This window comes from Megalopta genalis, chromosome 7 (assembly GCF_051020955.1).
Source record: "Megalopta genalis isolate 19385.01 chromosome 7, iyMegGena1_principal, whole genome shotgun sequence".
NCBI lineage: Eukaryota > Metazoa > Arthropoda > Insecta > Hymenoptera > Halictidae > Megalopta > Megalopta genalis.
Window position 1 is genome coordinate 7919711 of NC_135019.1, and position 18998 is coordinate 7938708.

The following is an 18998-nucleotide window of genomic DNA, read 5'->3' on the forward strand; positions in this document are numbered from 1 at the left end:
GACATCGAACGAGCTGACACTGAAACTACCTTGAAACTCGCGTCGAACGATCCGCTATCGTCGAACGGGGCCGCCAAGACTCCTCAAAGAGAGCCTGCGTGACGGATCCGATGCTCTATTAATTAGAGCTGAAAACGAGGCCCTTTGAGTATCGATGACTTGACTGCGACCTATCGAAACGGGGCGACGATTTTTCCACTTTCGAATCCGCATTCTTTCGCGAAACGGAAGCAGGGTTTCTTATCTTTTTTTTTTATCAAGGAGTACACTTTTTTTAACGCTTCGATTGCTGTGTCAGCTGCACGCGAGTGACGGAATTATTTGGGAAATTAATTAGTACGCTGATCTGACGTCTTCCTAATTTTATTGGGATCCGCAAAATGTAAGAATGTTCAAAATTTATTCGATATCGTGCCACTTAGCTTTTCCCAATTTTAATTCGATCAAAGCTCGGACTAATTAAATCGTCGCCTGATCGGTCAATTTTCGACAGCTTATAAAAGTAATAAAAAGACATTAATTCTGATTTTTAGCAAATGTTAGTGTAACATTTGCTGTAAGTAACATGTAAATTAAATAAATAACTCATAAATGTATCTTTACTATATGAGTAATTGTAAATTAAAAAGTCAGTGTTAAATAAATGATTGTCACGCTAGAAATTACGGAAATACAAGCGACTTTTTCCTTTACAAAAATTTTCTCGGAGGCACCGTTAACGAGTTATTAACGAAAAACAGTGACCAATAAGAATCGAGTTGACGCGAGGCGGCCCAGCCAACCAGCGCCAGCGGTCGAGCGGTCGAATTCCAGTTTCGCTGACTGGCTCGGTCGCCTCGCGCCAGTTGAGAAGGGATTCGACCGCTCGACCGCTAGCGCTGTTGGCTTGGCCGCCTCGCGTCAGCCGAGCTCGCCTCTCATTGGTCACTGTTTTTCGTTAATAACTCGTTAACGGTGCCTCGGAGAACATTTTTGTAAAGGAAGAAGTTGCTTCAAATGATCCGAGGAACTTTATTGCGAGATATTTTTGGGACACCCTGTATATGCCTCGGTAAATCGATTGTTCTTCCTAAACCGATTATGAAATATTAATTCTTGCATTATTATCTCTGATATTAAATTCTTGCCGAGCATTCCTGCGCGCGGGCCACACTTTTTCCCAATTCTTGTAAATTCCTCGAGAGACGACTGCCAATTTCGGCCTATTGCGCACCGGAAATGTGACCGGTATATCTGTATTTACGAGGAAACAACGCGGATCCCCGGACTTTCACGGGGATCCGGCTTGCCAGCCCGTCCCCATAAATTCAGCTGCCCTTCCATAGATCGCGAGCTTCCAACAATATTTCCTTCTTCTCCTCGAGAAGGGAGAGGAGAATCTGCCGCACGCGGGGAAAAGACTGTCGATCGGTGTCCGGGGATGTTTAACCGAGAAACGTATTTCGACCGTTTCTCTTTCGACCGCGGCAGACGGTTTTTATCATCCGTGGGAGTCGATTACTATCCGGGGACATATTGCACCCTCCAAATCGATGTCCTTAATTCTTCGGAAGAGTCGACAGATGGATATAGCGCGCGGAACTTCGCCAAAAATATAAACGTCGGGCGGCGGTCTCGCGGCGGCTCCGTCCGCGGATTACTTTGGCCGCGCGATAGTAATGGTGGTTTTCCAACTCCGGACGAATCTAATTTTCCAGCCGGCGGCTGATGACGCGGGCTGAATATTTTATCAGCGCGGAAACTTGTTCCCGCCGTCGATTTCGATCGCGCCGTGATCCGATAATGCACAATACCGGGTCGGCGCTGCCGAGATTTCCCTGTAGCGGAATGATGGAGATCGGATTGATGCTCCGTAGATGTCACCCGGCGACGAACGAACCCCGTCGTCTCTATTCGGAGACCGTTACCGAGTCGGAACCACGCTCGTCCCGGGTTCGTTTCCACTCGCGGCCGCGAGCCTGAATGAAACTCGGAACGCGATCAGTTAACGGGCGTACATATTTGGAAATATTAACGTTTCGTACCGTTTTAGAAACTCGCGCGCGGCTTTACTTAACTACCGTTCCCGGGGAGAACTTGCTGGAAACTGTGTCAAAACAGCGTCGATGTTTCGTTTCCGATACCGCGAGCGATTTAACCGCTTCGGCGACGACTAAACCGCGCGCGACAGTCGCGCGTATTTCTGACCGAACCGAAGTGTGTTTTGCGCACCGTTTTACTTCACCTATTTCCGCAGTTGTTATTAAATGAGAAAACCAGGTCACTTGGGTCTAATAACGGAGAAACGACATACGGTTCTTAGACCGCGTTCTGAAATTAACGCGTCGATGCAAACAATTTCAAAAAATGTCTCGAACTTATTTGTGTCTCGAACGAAATGTCTTGTATTATATTTAAACAAATTGAAATTGACAAGTTAAGGTGTATAACAGCGATCACATTCTCGAGAATCAACAGCTTTGAAGCGACAGACGTGGTCGCTTCAAAATTATTATGTAATATAACACGTATAACATATGTTATATATAAATTAATTATACATTATTATATTAGTTAATAATTAATTATATATAATTAATTGTATTAATAAATATATATATAAATTATAAATATTATAAATTTATTATAATAATATAATATATATATATATATATATAATATAATAATAATTAAATTTATTATATATATAATTAATTATTAATATAATATTAAATTAATCTTAATCAGATAATAATTATGAGTTGAATATATAATAAAGAGATAATTAAATTTTAAATTTATTAAAGAGATAATTAAATTATCTCTTTAACAAATATTAAATCAATGACAAACTAATCTAAGTAAACAATTCCATGATCAAAATAAGGCTGACGCGTCGGACGTCGTGCTAACGAGTTAACTTCCGGGTATTTATACTCGCGAGTATAAATTCGGTAGCAGACAGCCGACGGACAACTCGACGCGTTTCAAAATTTAATCACGGCGGTTTCTAATCGCGAGCCGTTTATCTGCTGAATTATATACGATAAGCCGAGACGAACGGTGACGTTAACGATTCCGATAGAGTGTGAGATTGAAAAAGAGCGCCGTTTCGACTGGGTCCATTAAGCCGGTCAAGTTTCGAACGGGATAGCCGCCGACCTCCCCTCCCCACCCCCTCCCCCACCGTCGAACAACCTTCCGGCACGAGTAAATTGAAAGTATAAATTACGGATAAGGGATGCCCGGGCCGGAGGGTGGTCGCGGGACGATGGCCTCGAGGATGGGAATGGATCGAGGAGTCAGTCGGTTATGCCTCGAGCGTGATACTCGTACCAATCAAACGGGACTCGCAGACCTAACCCAGACCCCGGCCGCTCATACATCCAGATATCCCCTGCGGAACAGCTCCTTTCTAGACGGCGCGCCTATATTCCTTCGTAACCGGCGCGGAGTATGCCGGGCACGATGCTTTCGACGTAAGTGGAAATATTTCAGAGCGGGCATGCCCTCGCGGAAACCATCGCCGCCATTTTCGTCGGCTACCGCGGTAAATTAGGGCATCCGGTTGCGATCCGGCCGGCCCGTTTCCGTTTCGTCCGAAAGTCTCGGACCCGTCCTGGACATACACCCGTCCGAAGGAGTCCTCGGATTTACCGGCAGCTGCGCGCGCGCGCGCGTGCCGTTTTTCGGTCTCCGCTAACTACGATCTGGGAAAATAATTGTTTGCCGAGGAGAAACGCGTCGCGAGACGCCGCCTGCAGTCTGGAGAGCTCGTCTTCCTGCTGAAGTGTGCCATAAGTCTCGAGATCTCTTCCGGCGCCATTAGTTAATGTGTCTTGTCTACTAATTTGACATATTTTTTAAGGATGTTGGAAAATATTTGGATCGTCGTGTAGCTGAAAATGATTTCAATAATTTCAAGCTTCGTTTCTTGGATGATCGGAAATGTTAATCTGTATAACTTAACTAACTGTTTGACTTCTCAAAATTTGCGATTCTAGACGACCGATAGAGCAGGTGTCCCAATTACTGTGTCTTTAAGCGAACTTTTGCTTTGCCGAAGCTATTTTTAAGTACTCTAATTTTAATTTAATGCGCTAAAAGTATATTTCGATTTTTCAGACTTATCTGTTTTTAAAAATATTTCTTTCCGCGACATACATTAGTAATTTAATGATGTTTTCAATTAAATAGGAAAAGCTGTTGTTGACCCTAATACAGTGTCCTTTCGCATGAAAGCATGCGAAAGTGCATGCATTTTAGTATCAAATGAAATCCTCTTATTATATAATATATGTTTTCTGCGACATAAATCGCATTAATAATTAATCCACCTGATCATCGATCGAAAAATATTTACTACATTTAAACGCATTAAAAATGTAATCCTCTCCGCTAAACCTTACACGCTGATCGTTGAACATAACAACAATTAAATCATTAATATATATATATATATAAAATAATAAATATAATAATATAATAATAAATATATATAATATATATAATTATATAATATGTATAATATATGTAATTATAATAATTATATAATATATATAATAATATAATAATAATAAATATATATAAAAAGTATAAAAATTTTATATATATATAAAGAAAAAAATATATATATAAATATATATATATAAAATTTTTCTTTTTTATCCTTGTTTTTAACCCGGAGACACAGAAATTGCGACATCTAGACGCTGCGCACCGGTCTCCGTGCCAAATAAAGCTAATCTCGGTAGATCGATGCACCAATGCTACTCTAATTCCATCAGTCTTGACACCGTTTCAGATCCCAGCAACCAGATCTCGTCGCGAGACCCGCGGTCGTAAAAGTAATCGCAGCGCTTCCCTGTCGCCGCGTATCCGGCAAATAAAAAAATGACGCACGGGCGGGGTCGAGTTGATGAACCCTGACGAAATGTTCGCTGGTGGCCGGAGATATCTTTTGAAAAAATATTTCAGCTCAGCGTTGAAACGCTCCGAGGGGATTTTTGAGGGGATTTTCGGTGCAGGAGGTGCCGAGATTGCAACACGGTCGGGCTCTCCAGGGCGCGACACGGAGCGGGCGTTTATTAGGAACTGTTTAAATATATCCGGGGGTTAAACGCGAGCCGCGCTTTCGGCCGCCAGCAATTTGCACAGCGTTACACGTCGCCGAGTTTTATCTCGATGGAACAAATACAATGAGCGCCGGCATTTACATGCGTGGCGTGCGCATCCACGTACCGCTTGTTCCGCATGTGACCCAGGTTTCCGGCCGTATTACGTCGGCTTCGAAGGCGCACCCACGCACCCAGAGCCGCGCCGCCGTTGCCGTTCTAATAACGATGAAACCGCGAGAACCGCCGTTGCGAACGGAAAATCCTCGGGCTCGCCAAAGCGAACGACGCTCCCGAATCGCGGAAAGAACTCGGTTGCCGCGCGACGTCGAACACAAAGGGGCGCTGCAACGATCTTATTCACCCTTAACGATCCCTCGGCGAACGGCGTTCCGATAATCGTAAATTCGACCGATCTCATTTCGCCCGGTTTTAATTCACCAACTCCGATAAAGTTCGCGCAATTGTACTCGCGCGAACACTCGGCGCTGGCCGGCCGTACGTCCGCCGTACGTATGTTAATTACACGTAATTGGTCATCCGATGGGAGGGCCGGAGAAGGGTGTCTTTACGAGGGAACTTTCTTTCCCGGCGCTTTTTATGGGCCAAGTTTCCAGCTTCACCGAGACGAGCCACAATTTCACCTCCCTTAATCAGCCCCCCCGGGCACGTCTGCGGATAATAACCTAATTATTATTTTTGCGTTAACGCGGCGATCTGGAAAATCTTCGACGGCCGATCGACGAAGACCGTACGATTCTTAACTTTAACGCGGGAACATTTTGCACGCGACGAAATTTTCAATCAATTCAACATTAGAGATTCGCGCGGAAGAACTTTTTAAGGGTGATAAGGACAAGTCGCTGTTTCTTGCGATCTTAGAAAAGTCAGTTTACCAGACAATTTGGAAAACACTTTCTCATAATATCGCAATCGATTGGTGTGAAATGAGAGATGTTACTTTGACGCGAAATTATTACGACCAGTCTTTTACAGACGCCAAGAGGCAAAGCACCTAATCGATACAAAAATTTCTCTGTGCGTTCATAGCTTATAAAATGCAAGAATTTTATATTTTTATATATATTATTTTATATATATTTATAAAATTATATATTTTTATATGTATTATATATTATTAATAATATAATATATATATATAATAATAATATAATTATATAAATATTATATTATATATTATTATATATTATTATATATTGTGTATATTATATATTATATATATATATTAATTATATAATAAATATTATATATATTTTATAATAGCTGCTATATATACCAATATGCAATAAAGTAATATTAATCACGGTAACAATGACAGCAATACAACCTTTAATATCAATAATGTTCAGTAACGTTAATATAATATTCGATTGCCAACAAATTCTTTTACGAATAAAATACAGGCAATGTTCAGTAACGGTAATATAAAATTTAATTATCCACACATTCATCCGTAAACAAGAACGCATGCAATTTGTACGTAATAAAATTTTTAGTGTTTACAGCACCCGAAAATGAAGGTAAACTCGGCGGTACAACGATTATTTTAGTAACAATAATGCGTGGCTCGATCGAGAAATACAGTTGCTCCCAAACCAGCGGAGGAAGTCCGAAGGATGGGAGCGAGTCTAAGAGGCCATTGTCGGAAAGGGATACGAATTTCCGGGCGGCTAATAATCAAATTATTATTTCTGCGTGCCGGCGAGAGGATTTTTGCCGGCGCGAGAGCAATTGTTCGAGAAAGGGCCGTGGCGAAGGACGCGGAGAGAGCGTCGGCGTCGGCGTCGGCGTCGGTGCGCTCATTAAGGGTGGACGTCCTTTATGAGGAGAGAAAACGAGGTCCCGTCGAAGGGGAGCAACGCGGGGGCGGCGTGTTCCGGGTCTGAAAAGGGGACGGAATAATCGGCGGCGCGCGGGCTTCCTCACTTTTCACCGCGACGTCAGTTACAAGGTTGTTCTAGTCGACGGAGCAATTATCTTTCGCTAAAGTGGCCCCGCGTTGCTTCCAGCACGGCCGGCTCGGCGGCGGCGACGCGACGAAGGAACGAATTTCACTTAACTGAATTTTTCTTATCGCTTTTGCGCGGCAGGCTCTTCCGTCACCGTCTCTCCTTTCTCCTCTTCCACCTCTTCTGCCTCCGTCCGCTCCCTTTCCCCCTCCCCGGCCACCGGCGGCCGTGGTTCTCGGCCGCGCGAGTAATCACGGGTCTCGCGAAAATTGAGGAAGAACAACGATTACGATAAGCCGCGCGCCCGTTCCGGCTTATCGGACTTTGTAATTGAGCCCGCGTTCGAATTCACCCGCGGCCGCGAGTCCCCCCCACTCCTAAAGAAATATCCTTAACGCCCGCCTCGAGTGGCCGTTCCGCGCGGCTGTTGATCAAACGGCGTTGAAACGATGTAACCGCGTTCCGTCCTTCCCGATGAGCCAAAGAGCTCGGACCCGGCGAACGTCTTCCGCATTTTCGCATCGACCTTTCTCCTACGTTTTCACGTCGGCCCCGTTTGAACCGTCGCGATCGCAACCGCGGGTTTACGCCGCGTTTGAGCAATTTCGTTCATCGCGGACTTCAAGATTGTTCAAAAGAGCCTGATTATCGCGAGGATCGCGCGCAGCGAACAATTCGGAACCATTCTAACGAGATCTTCGGGCAAAGCGAACGCAGTTATGGCGCAATTGCCCGGTGCGAAGACGCGTTTTAATCTTTTCGCGTCGCATGTCGGACGATAATCGTTGTTTTTAAGGCGTTTATGACATTTTCTCGTGGACTAAATTTTATCTGCGCGTGACAAACGATTTTCTGGATCATTTGTATGTTTGAGTACGGAGCGTTGATCTTCTGAGACGTCGGATACGAGAAAAATAAGAATGAAGAAAGGTGGAATCGAAGGAAGGGTTATAAAATCAGCATATATAAACGAATATAATAAAAATATGGGCGGCGTTGATAAACAGGACCAAGTTGCTTTGCAAGCTTCACTTCATTTGTAGGAATGTTTCGAAACGTATCGTACGCTGCGAAACTATTCGTTATTTTTTATATTTTATTTCCTCAAATTATATTGCATTTTATTTCTTGAAGAACATGCTTTGCTGTATATTAATCGTTTTATACAGGGTGTCCCAGGTTTTAATGTTTAAACTTTGTCAGTATATTCTATGGTACAAAGTAAGAAAAAAATGTTATGTAAACATATAGGTCATATAGAGCTTTATTAAGAAGTTATAACAAAAATTCAGAATAGGAATAGTAATCAACTAAAAAAGAAATATGGGCAGCGAAACAACTTGCAAACAACTTGCAAACAACTTGCAAACAACTTGGTCCTGTTTATCAACGCCGCCCATATATATCCAGAATAGGAATAGTAATCAACTAAAAAAAAAAATAAAAAATAAAAAAAATCTTCGATCGATGTCAATCATGTATTGTGAACAACGGTTATTAATACGTTTCGAAATGTATTAATAAACACAGCTTACATAAACGCACGGCATGTGCTGATCTATTCAAGCCAATGCTCGCAGTAACAGCAAATTGATTACTATTCCTATTCTGAATTTTTGTTATAACTTCTTAATAAAGCTCTGTATGACCTATGTTTACATAACATTTCTTTCTTACTTTGTGCCATAGAATACACTAACAAAGTTTGAACATTAAAACCTGGGACATCCTGTATAAGTAAACTCAATCCTCTCCAACGCACACAAGACAACAGAATTCAATGAAATTATCTATTAGTTCAGATGCGGGATTTAAAACGAAATTCAGCCGGCTGCATGGGCGCCGCAATTGCAAATCTCGGAAGGAAGCGAAGCGGTTAAGAGGAGAACAGAAGCTGTTCTTCGCGGCGGGATATATCGAGTTTCATGGCAGGTGTCCAACCATGATTTCATAATTGTCCAGATTTCATGGCCCCGTAATTCCCTTTGTCGCCGAGCTAGGTACGAAACGAGTCTTAATTTCTTGATCGCGTCGAGGCGACGACGCGACGCGACGCGGCGCGGCGTCACGCTACGCCGAGTCTCGTTCCGCGAGATTGGGTTAAACGAGGCGTCGGAGGGCGATCGTCCCTTCGTTTGTCTTCGTCGCGCGGAATTTGTTCATTCCGGATCAATTACAGGCTGCGAGAGGCTCCGCGGGAATGTCGCAGGAATGCCGCCGTGTTTACGGCTGGCGAAATCTTTCTTTAACCCTTTCGCTACTACGGGTGACTATAGTCACCCGCCACAAAACGACACCCACATACGAGGGTGACTATAGTCACTTGCCACAAAACGACACCCACATACGATGGGTGACTATAGTCACTTGCCACAAGATGCCACCTATACACGACGGGTGACTATAGTCACCGGTCACAACAATGGAGCCAAAAGATCAAACAAGGGCTATCGCCTCGCTTTCCTCTGTTCGCAGACGCTATCATCTACCAAAAACTACGATCAATTGTAATAAATCTGGTCATATTAATCCAACGTTTTTGAAGAAAAAGACTTGGCCCCGAATGCTGAAAACTGCGCGCGCTTAATGTTCCTGCTTTCGGCAGGGTGCTCCGTTCTACACGAGGGACTCCGCGGCGAGGCCCGCCGTAGCGAAAGGGTTAAGCACCGCGGAACCGCGTCGACGTCCGCCATTTTCCCAATCGCTGATGCTAACGCGATACACGGTCGCCGTTGAGACGCGAGAGATTCGCTTTCAATCCGATGAAAAGTAATCGGTGCAACGCCTGTATATATATGTTCGCGAATGTGTGCGCGACACGAAGGAGAGCGAGCGCTCCAAATATTTTATTCAGTTGCTAGTATTGCTTGAAATATATAGACGTCCGTTCTGTTATCGATTTCCTGTCTATGCTTGTATGTATCGTATTATATTAATCATCATTTATGAAGCCTGCATTTATACCACAAATCTTATCGCTAGACAGCGGATTTTATGCATTTATGAGAACAATGAGCATATGAAACACATGGATCAGTGAGAACAATCGAGGATTTCAACGGTACCGTCATGTTATTTTCAACTTACTAAATTTATAAACGGTGGAAATACATTTTAATTCGATTTCCGTTTAGTGCAGTCGAAATGGACAATTTATATTTTTTCAGTGATCCGCCGTCTACTTGTCACACAAACCGATATCCGGCGACTGTTGAAATCGGTGATTCGTTCGTATCGATGCTTCTGAAAAAAAAAAGTATAGCAATTACAGTTTTTTGTGCTGGAAATGTTCGGGGGTTGCAATTGAAACCGGCAGATCTGAGAATTCTGAGATTCGAAGGCAATTCGGAGGCCACGTGACACGATTCGAAGGCAATTCGAAGACAATTCGGAAGCCATGTGACATGATTCGAAGGCAATTCGAAGACAATTCGGAGGCCATGTGACATGATTCGAAGGCAATTCGAAGACAATTCGGAGGTCATGTGACTCGATTCGAAGGCAATTCAAAGGTAATTCGGAGGCCACGTTACTCGATTCGAAGACAATTCAAAGGCAATTCGGAGACCATGTGACACGATTCGAAGGCAATTCGGAGGCAACTCGGAGACCATGTGACACTATTCGAAGGCAATTCGGAGGCCACGTGACGCGATTCGAAGACAATTCGGAGGCCATGTGACACGATTCGAAGGCAATTCGAAGACAATTCGGAGGCCATGTGACATGATTCGAAGGCAATTCGAAGACAATTCGGAGGCCACGTGACTCGATTCGAAGGCAATTCAAAGGTAATTCGGAGGCCACGTTACTCGATTCGAAGACAATTCAAAGGCAATTCGGAGACCATGTGACACGATTCGAAGGCAATTCGGAGACCATGTGACACTATTCGAAGGCAATTCGGAGGCCACGTGACGCGATTCGAAGACAATTCGGAGGCCATGTGACATGATTCGAAGGCAATTCGAAGACAATTCGGAGACCACGTGACACGATACGAAATTTGGCATTTCCGAGAGAAATTACTGTATTTCGAAACGCGCACTCAAAAGTAAACCTACCGGAGCTCGAAAAGTCCGAAGAATCCAGCACAGCGATCGCTTGCGCAATCCTTTTACGACGAAAATGTATTTTTACCGTTGATCGAAGAATTACATCGCCGGCGAATGAATTTGTCAAAATCTGAATAAAGGAATACGAAGTCGTGGATCTACCCTGCAATCATAAACTCCACTTGCAGTCTCAGTCACTTTCAATTCAATTAGGCGATCCCGACCAGCGTTCGACCGTCCTTAAATTACTCGGCGATCGAAGGACCGTAAAGCGAATGAACGATCGTTTAACGAGAAATCTGGCGAGCCGACGCGTGCCTTATTTTATCTTGCCTCGCGGATGGCGTTATTTACATCGGTATGGGGCGGCTTTACAGGCGCGCGCGTGCAGTCCCGTTCATCCTCTCTCCCTTTCTCTCTGTGTCTCTCGCCGGTATTATTTCCAGCGAATTACTACACGCGATGTACCGATGTACGAATATAATCCGGCGTAATCCAAGCGTGTATTTGATCCCGCTAGCAGAGAGCCGCGGAACAACGCAACATTTCAGCAACGCGCTCAGCTGCGCTCGCAAGATAGCGAGCTTCCTAATTAGCTGGTACATTATGGTTCGCGGCGGCCGTGTCGATAATTTCCGCGGCATTTTCTGCTCCACAAAGTATCGCGTTTTTCGGCAACATCGAGCGTTTTGACAATATTCCGCTTCGGTGCTTCGCGAAAATCCGGTTATCCGTAATTCAAGGGGGCGTGAACGACATTCTTTGGCTGTTTTTTTTCAGATTTTTTCTGCGATGAAACTGTCGCTGCATTTGCAGTCTAATTTACCGAGCTTATTTCTACATATTTCGAGCGCGTATACAAATTTTTTCGATGATAAAAAGTTGAAAGTTGTAGCAACGGCTGCTTCGAAACCGAGTCCAGTTCGAAAAGCACAGCGCGTGATATGATCGCGGCCATTTTGTTTGTACGAAATGAAGAAGCGCGTGAGATTCTTGATTAGTGTGAGTTTGGCTATAGCAAATTCAGAGAACGAAAGAAGAAACTCTAAAATAGAACATGCGGCGACGCTTGGAAATTCAATTTATAATAGATATTTCCTGCGGATTTTATGCATTTATCACAGAAACGAATAGATATAACATTAAAATTTCTCATATTATGAATATCATATACCCGCTGTAACTTCGTTAATTTTAAGAATACAGACTCGAAGTATCGCATGCGTACTTTCGAAACTATATTCCCTATAAAAATGTATTTAAAAAATCGATTTTCTCAAGTCGACGCTCTAACAAACGCTCTCAGGTAAAATTTGTAAAACGAACGCGTCGGTTTCACACATCGGCCGCCGTTGTTCGTTAAAACCAGATCGGGAATTGCAGACAGCCGCATGGTGGTGCGATCGATTAACCGATCGTCCGCCGGTAATTTCAATTTCACACGAATCGAGGGCGGCGAGCTCTCGACGCGAGCCGTTGCAATTAGCGATCGAGTCGCGTTCTTTTCGCGATCGAGAAGAATCCTGGAATTTCATCAACGCGGCGACACGGTCGAACCGGTGCGTCAAAGGATGCCGGAGTCTTTATGGTTGACGAGATCGCTATGGTCGAGAGAACGGTCCTGAAGGGCCAGAAGGGCGCGGCTAATTCGCCGTCCGTTAATCCTCCTCGGTATGCAAGTCCGGGGCCCGGCGGAACAGGCCCCCCGGGACTCTTCGTCCTCAACTTCTTCTCGCCAGGATCTTCCCTCTCGCTCCCGCGCCCCTTCCTCCCGCCGATCTACGTATCTCGCCCGGCTCTCTTTCTTGCCGCGTTCGAGCAGAAACGACGCGAAAGCGACGCGGCGCGTCGCGTCGCGGCGCTGGGCCGCGCGACGGCGGCTGCGGCACGCGCCCCAGACGCCCCGAGAATATTAAATTCCCAGGGCGGCGCATAAATTAAAAGATAGCGGTTTTCTACTCGGGCTGCGTATAAATTTCACGCGAACCGACCGACCAACCAGCGAACGGAAAAGAGACCGGCGCGCGGGCGTCTTCGCGCGGACGTGGCCGGGGGAACCGCCGCAAATCTTTTTCGTATTCTGCCCGCGTCCGAGACTCGTATCCGCGTCCTGCCCGAACCCGTTATCGGAGTTCCCCTGGTTTTCGGTAAATTGTTGCGTCGCCAGAATCGACGCAATTTCGCCCGCCTCGCCCTCCTCGGCCCACTCGTCCCGGGCCGCCGGCGCTCTCACGGCCCTGCGAACGATCGTCGCCGCCGTGTACTTTACGATCGCACGGATACCCGATCAAATTTTCACATTCCGTGTCGCAACGACGCGTTTAGCGCTTCCCAGAGCCGGCGCGGTCTCCAGGCCCGCTTCATTTTTAACGCATTCGACGCACGCGTCGCGCGCTACGATTCTCTTCCCAAGTTTTCTCCTGTTGAGTGAAATCTTTATGGAAGCCGTCGGCCGTTTTGCCGCGGCATCTTCCGTTCCTTCGTGTAGCCCACCGTGTATCGTATACTACAAGCAGAAGCTTCTCGGTACGAGACTGTTATCGACGCTGCTTTTACCAATCGTTCGTATGTACGTATCTTTTTTCCAATATTCTGTATTTACGTACTTTCGCCGATTTCTAGTGTGTAGGTGTTTTTGCCAAATTAATTTGACGATCGTAGAAAGATGCGAGTTCGTAGGAAATGTTGAAAAGTTAATCGAGGGGAAGCGATTAACTTAGAAACTAATTTTGTGTTAGTTCTCGAGTATCTTCGCTGTTTAGACTTGCGTAAGTGGCTTCGCGGAGCAGATGACTACCCGATTCGAGAATTATATATTTTAAAATTATATGTTGTATTAAAATTATGGTATTTAAGGGAAATGAAGGATTCCTGAGGTCATTCGAAGTAACTTTCTCCTCAGCGAAAATGCGATCCGCGGCTTTGTTTGCGAGTTATTAAAGAAAAACGGTGACCAATGAGAGACGAGATCGGCTGACGCAATGCGGACGAGTCAACGAGCGGAGAAGGGAGACGGGAGAATCAGGTCACCTCACGCCAGCTGATCTGGCCTCTTATTGGCCAGTGTTTTTCGTTAATAACTCGTAAATGAAGCAGCGGATTGCATTTTCGCTGAGGAAAAAGTTATTTCAAATCACCTTAAAAACCTCTCAATTCCCTGTAGTACCATAATTTTGGGACACTCTGTATATCTGTGCAGGCTTTATAGTTACAAACGATCTTTTCGTATACAATATATTGTTGTATATGTCGTTGAACATGAATTTTCAAGACAAATGCGACAGGAACAATAAAGTATATTTTTTAAATCATCTCATAAAGACGAATTATTTTATTTTTTGTCGAGATTCGATTGGTACACGTATTTTTAAAAAAGTATTTATTTGCATAAACATCGGAAATCTATTAATAAATTTAAGTCTGAAGAATATACTTCCACCAACAAACTAACGTATTATAAAAAATTCAGTATAGAACAATTAAATAACTTTGTTTAATTGTTCTATACGCAGTGAGCAATAATTATACATAACGTACCAATCGATAGTCGAAATATCAAATGATCTGAATGAAACGTCTAATGAAAAAACCAACTTGGCCCAGAATGTATCGACGCTATCGATTCGACTAATCGGTAAAATGATGTATACTTGCTGTAACCTTTCAGTTTAACCCTAGAAAGATAACCATCTGACAACGTACGTAAAAGATAACCATACGCTTCAGAGGCGCATGCTTTTCTAAGGCGTCAATTTTATACTAACAATGGATATTTATTTAAGTTAATCTAGTCATTTTAAAGGTTTGGCATTATTGTAAAAATAACATGCATTTATATTATATTTTTTTATATTTTAAGTAATTTTAAACTTAAATCACTAGACCTCTATGAAAAATTAACAAAAATCAACAGTCTTCGCAGGCGCCTCTGCGACGTAGGGAATCTTTCTCGGGTTAAAGAACAGTTTCTGCGTATACGATTGCACGACGGGGAACGATTGAAGGAAATTCAATGTCCCGAACATCCAGTTCCCTTAATTTGTATTCGGAGCCGTTTCGGGAGACGCGCGAACGGCGCTGAATTTATTCGCGAGCGGCCACCGCGGAACGTTCCCGTGGAAAACAAGCGTATTGCAGCCGGCCGACCGTGTATTGGGATTTTATGGCAATTTTCGGGCGAAGGTACCGGGGAACACGTTGATGTTACAAAGTTCGGTCTGTTGCTCTAGGGTATACGAAAGCAAAAGTTTCCAATAAACGCTCGCGGAACAACACCGTTGGACACCGCTACGGATCGATTTTAGTTTGCGAAAATTTTATTGCGACCGCCGCGCCGTACGCGAATAAACAGACCTTGGGATCGTGCACACAACAAAAACAAACAGGTTTCACATTTTCATCGGGGAGCCGTAGAAGCGTCGCGCCGCTTTGCGCCGCGCCGTTTCGCGTCGCGGCGCGCTGCATCGGCCTCGGCGCCCCGCTTTGCGCCGCGCCGGCGACGAGTGCGTTTAACGGAAATGTTTTTCATAATGAACAGATTGGAAATTCCGGACCGAATTAATGCCGTGCCGGAGGGAATGACAATGCGCGGCAGAATTTTGCGCGGGGAGCGTAATGAAAATGCTGAATAAGCGATATTCGCCGCGCGTTGCACGAATAAAAATCGAACCGAAAGAATTAAATATTCCTGTGCACGTTTCCTCCGATTACACCTGCTCGGCAAAAAAAGAGGCGATCCGTTTCGGCGCTACGGCGGTCGGATATCGGCGACAAATTTTTTCGCGTAGATACGTAATCGCCGCGAGTTCCGGGGCGCCGCGCGTTCGCCGGGATTCGAACGATCGGGGCAAACTGTATAATTCCGCGGAATTCTGCCGCGCAGGGCCGGCCGGGTAATATTATAGTAATTTTGGGCGTGCTCCAAACGGTCATTTATTTCCCGCCAATCGAGCACCGATTTTCAGCCCCGCGTTATCCGCGTTCGCAACGCTAGGTAACGGGTGCGGCGCGCCGTGCCGGCGATAGCGAGAACAGCCGAACAGAAATTTCGCGGAAAAGGCTTTGTGGCCGCCCTCGGCTGGGACGTCTGTATTATAAATTTCGCGGGCCGCCGGGATGATAAAGGCGACGTACGGTGTTTCGCACGCACGACCTCGTTTCCCCTGAAGAACCCTTTCGTTTAATGAAATTTTTTGAAAAGCCGGAAACAAGTATTTCAACGCGTATTCACCAACTCCGGAGGTAACCCGCGGCCGCAGACGTTCCTCGCCCGGAAAAGTCGAGCGAGAATTCTGAAAATTATTTGCGGAATGCTCCGACAAACATTTCCCGGCAGTTCCGCGGAATTTTTACGTCGACCGAAAGCCGAATCTTTAATTTCTCCGAAAACCTGCCGGACCGCGCTCCTCCGCGAACGAATTCGTCGAACGTGACGATTCACCGAGACGCGATTCCCGTCGCAATTTCGATTGTCTCTCGAAAATCTTTGCGGCCGCTAGAATTCTCGCATTTCCAGTGGAACCGTGCAGGCGGTACAACCCGGTCCGTTAAAATTTAATTGGCGAACGCGGGCTCGACTTTGGGCCAGCAATTTCTCGAAAAAGCCGCTTTATTATTTGCGAGATCGTAAACAAGAATCTTAAGACAGCTTAAACTTGCGCGAACTTGGGCGAACGTTTAAACTTGCCACGGTCGGAAATGACCGGTTTCTTATTTTAGAAATTCTACGAAATTGGTTGAAACAAGCTTTCTATTTCGCAGGGTAAACATTCTCGCATGGTAAACAATTTCGTATGGTGAATTCTAACTTTCTGGTTTCGGTTTTATGAACTCTGCGTCAGTGTTAAAGAATGTGACGAGATAATAACACATTTGCCAATGATGTTAAGCTTTGTTGTTAGCCTTTACGCTCGGAACATTCAGTTGCACGCAGTTTTGTGTATTTCTCCGTTTTGTTCTCTGTTTGTAATCTTCAATGTAATCGGCTAGATTAATAGTTAAAACGGCTGTCACGGTTAAACTGCTTACTGTCTCGGCTCCGAAAAATTAGAAAATATTCTTCAGACGTTCTAAAATAACGGTGAACAGCGTTTTTCTTAAAAATATCACTGTCACGTAGTAAACAAAATTCGAAAAGTTCACGCTCCGCGACTCGTTCATTACTTCGGACGCGGCTCGAATCCGTCGCGCCCCTCCGCCGAAGCCACGTGTAGCTCGGTGTCGCAGTTCGCGCGCTCGCCTCTCATTGGTCACCGTTTTTCGTTAATAACTCGTAAACGAAGGCGCGGGTTGCATTTTCGCTAAGGAAAAAGTTACTTCGAATGACCTCGGGAACCTTCCATTTCCCGGAAATACGATAATTTTGAGATATAATATTTTGTCATATATAATTTTTGCATGTAATATATATATATTACATATTATATTACATTACCATATATAAATATAATAATAAATAATAATAATATAACATTAATAAATATTATATATATATAATTTATATATATAATATATATATAATTTATATATATATAATATATATATATAATATATTTATAATATTATATATATATAATTTATTCATTAATAATATTTATTAATGAATAAATATTGAATATATATATATATATATATATATCAATTCTTTAAAGAGAGAATCATAGGGAACCCTGTGAACGTGTTCGATACACAATTAAGTGCAAAAACAGCGAGTTATGTCACGCCACACCCACGCCAGATTAATTACGCGACTCAAAAATTGCGTGAGTTTTCGAAGTTGATATTCGTTACTTAACGCGTTAATGACTGTCCAGGATTTACGACGGTCATCCGACTCGCGAAACCGGAATCCCGTCGGCCTTCTCCCGGTCGTTATTCTTTTGGCGTTGGCATTCCTCGTTTTTGATCACTTTTTTTCGCCGGGCGCCGGCCGCTCCGTATGCACGGGCCCAGAAAACGTTGCGAAATTGAGAGCCGCCGCGGACGGGGCGGATTCGCGAACCCGTTCAGCGACAAGCTACACCTTCCTCCATGCTAACCACGTCTGCGGCACATTTAAATCTCATAATTCAAATACGCTCCCCTCGACGCCGCTCGCGGAACATTTTTCACTGCTTCCTCGTCGTTTCTCCGCCGCCTGTCAGCCTTGCCCTTGTTTCTCTTCCATTTCCTTATTTTCCTCCTTTCTCCCATGCATATGCATATTATCCACTTCATACTTTTCTTTATTTTCACCGACCACCCTCCCTCCCCCCCTGCCCCGGCCGCGCAGCACTCCTCCCGGCCGCGGCACTGCGACAGTCTTTTCGCCCGACGGCGTCGTCGTCCGCGACGAGATATTCTGCTTTGAAACCAGGAATTTCTTGTTTCTCTTAAACGGCTCTTTGTCGCTTAACAGAGTGGCAATTTCGCGGGTTCGCCTTGCCGCTCATTTTTCCAGAATTCGGGCCAAGTTTTTGGATCGCGCGCCGCCACACCGCCGAGGATAATTAAGCCCTTAAAACTCTTTTGCCTCTCTCCGCCGCCGGTAGCAACGACTTCGCGACTGTCACGGTCCGTCTCGAACATGAAGGATCTTTGAAATTGCAGCGAGACGCCTGCAACGCGTACTCTTTCCCGATAGTTTGGTATACGCGGCTGCTGGGGGTACATGTGTCTCCAAGAAATCATGTAACGCTAGCAATTTCTTTCGATACGTGAACGGCAATACGAACGTATTGCCTCTTTATGTTGTATTTCTCTCTACAATAAAATGTGTGTATCATTTTTGTGTAACAGTGGGTTTCGAGACGAATTCAGCGATTCGATGTCATTGCACGGAAGAAATCATAAATTAGAGCGATTTTAATTTTCATTATCAGTTATCATACTTTTAATGGCGC

General features: G+C 44.5%; 1 protein-coding gene across 3 annotated transcripts in view; it reads left to right on the forward strand.

Annotated features, from left to right (window-relative positions):
• Window positions 1-18998, forward strand: part of LOC117229120 (lachesin) — a 593951-nt gene that overhangs the window by 252401 nt on the left and 322552 nt on the right. The window lies entirely within an intron of this gene.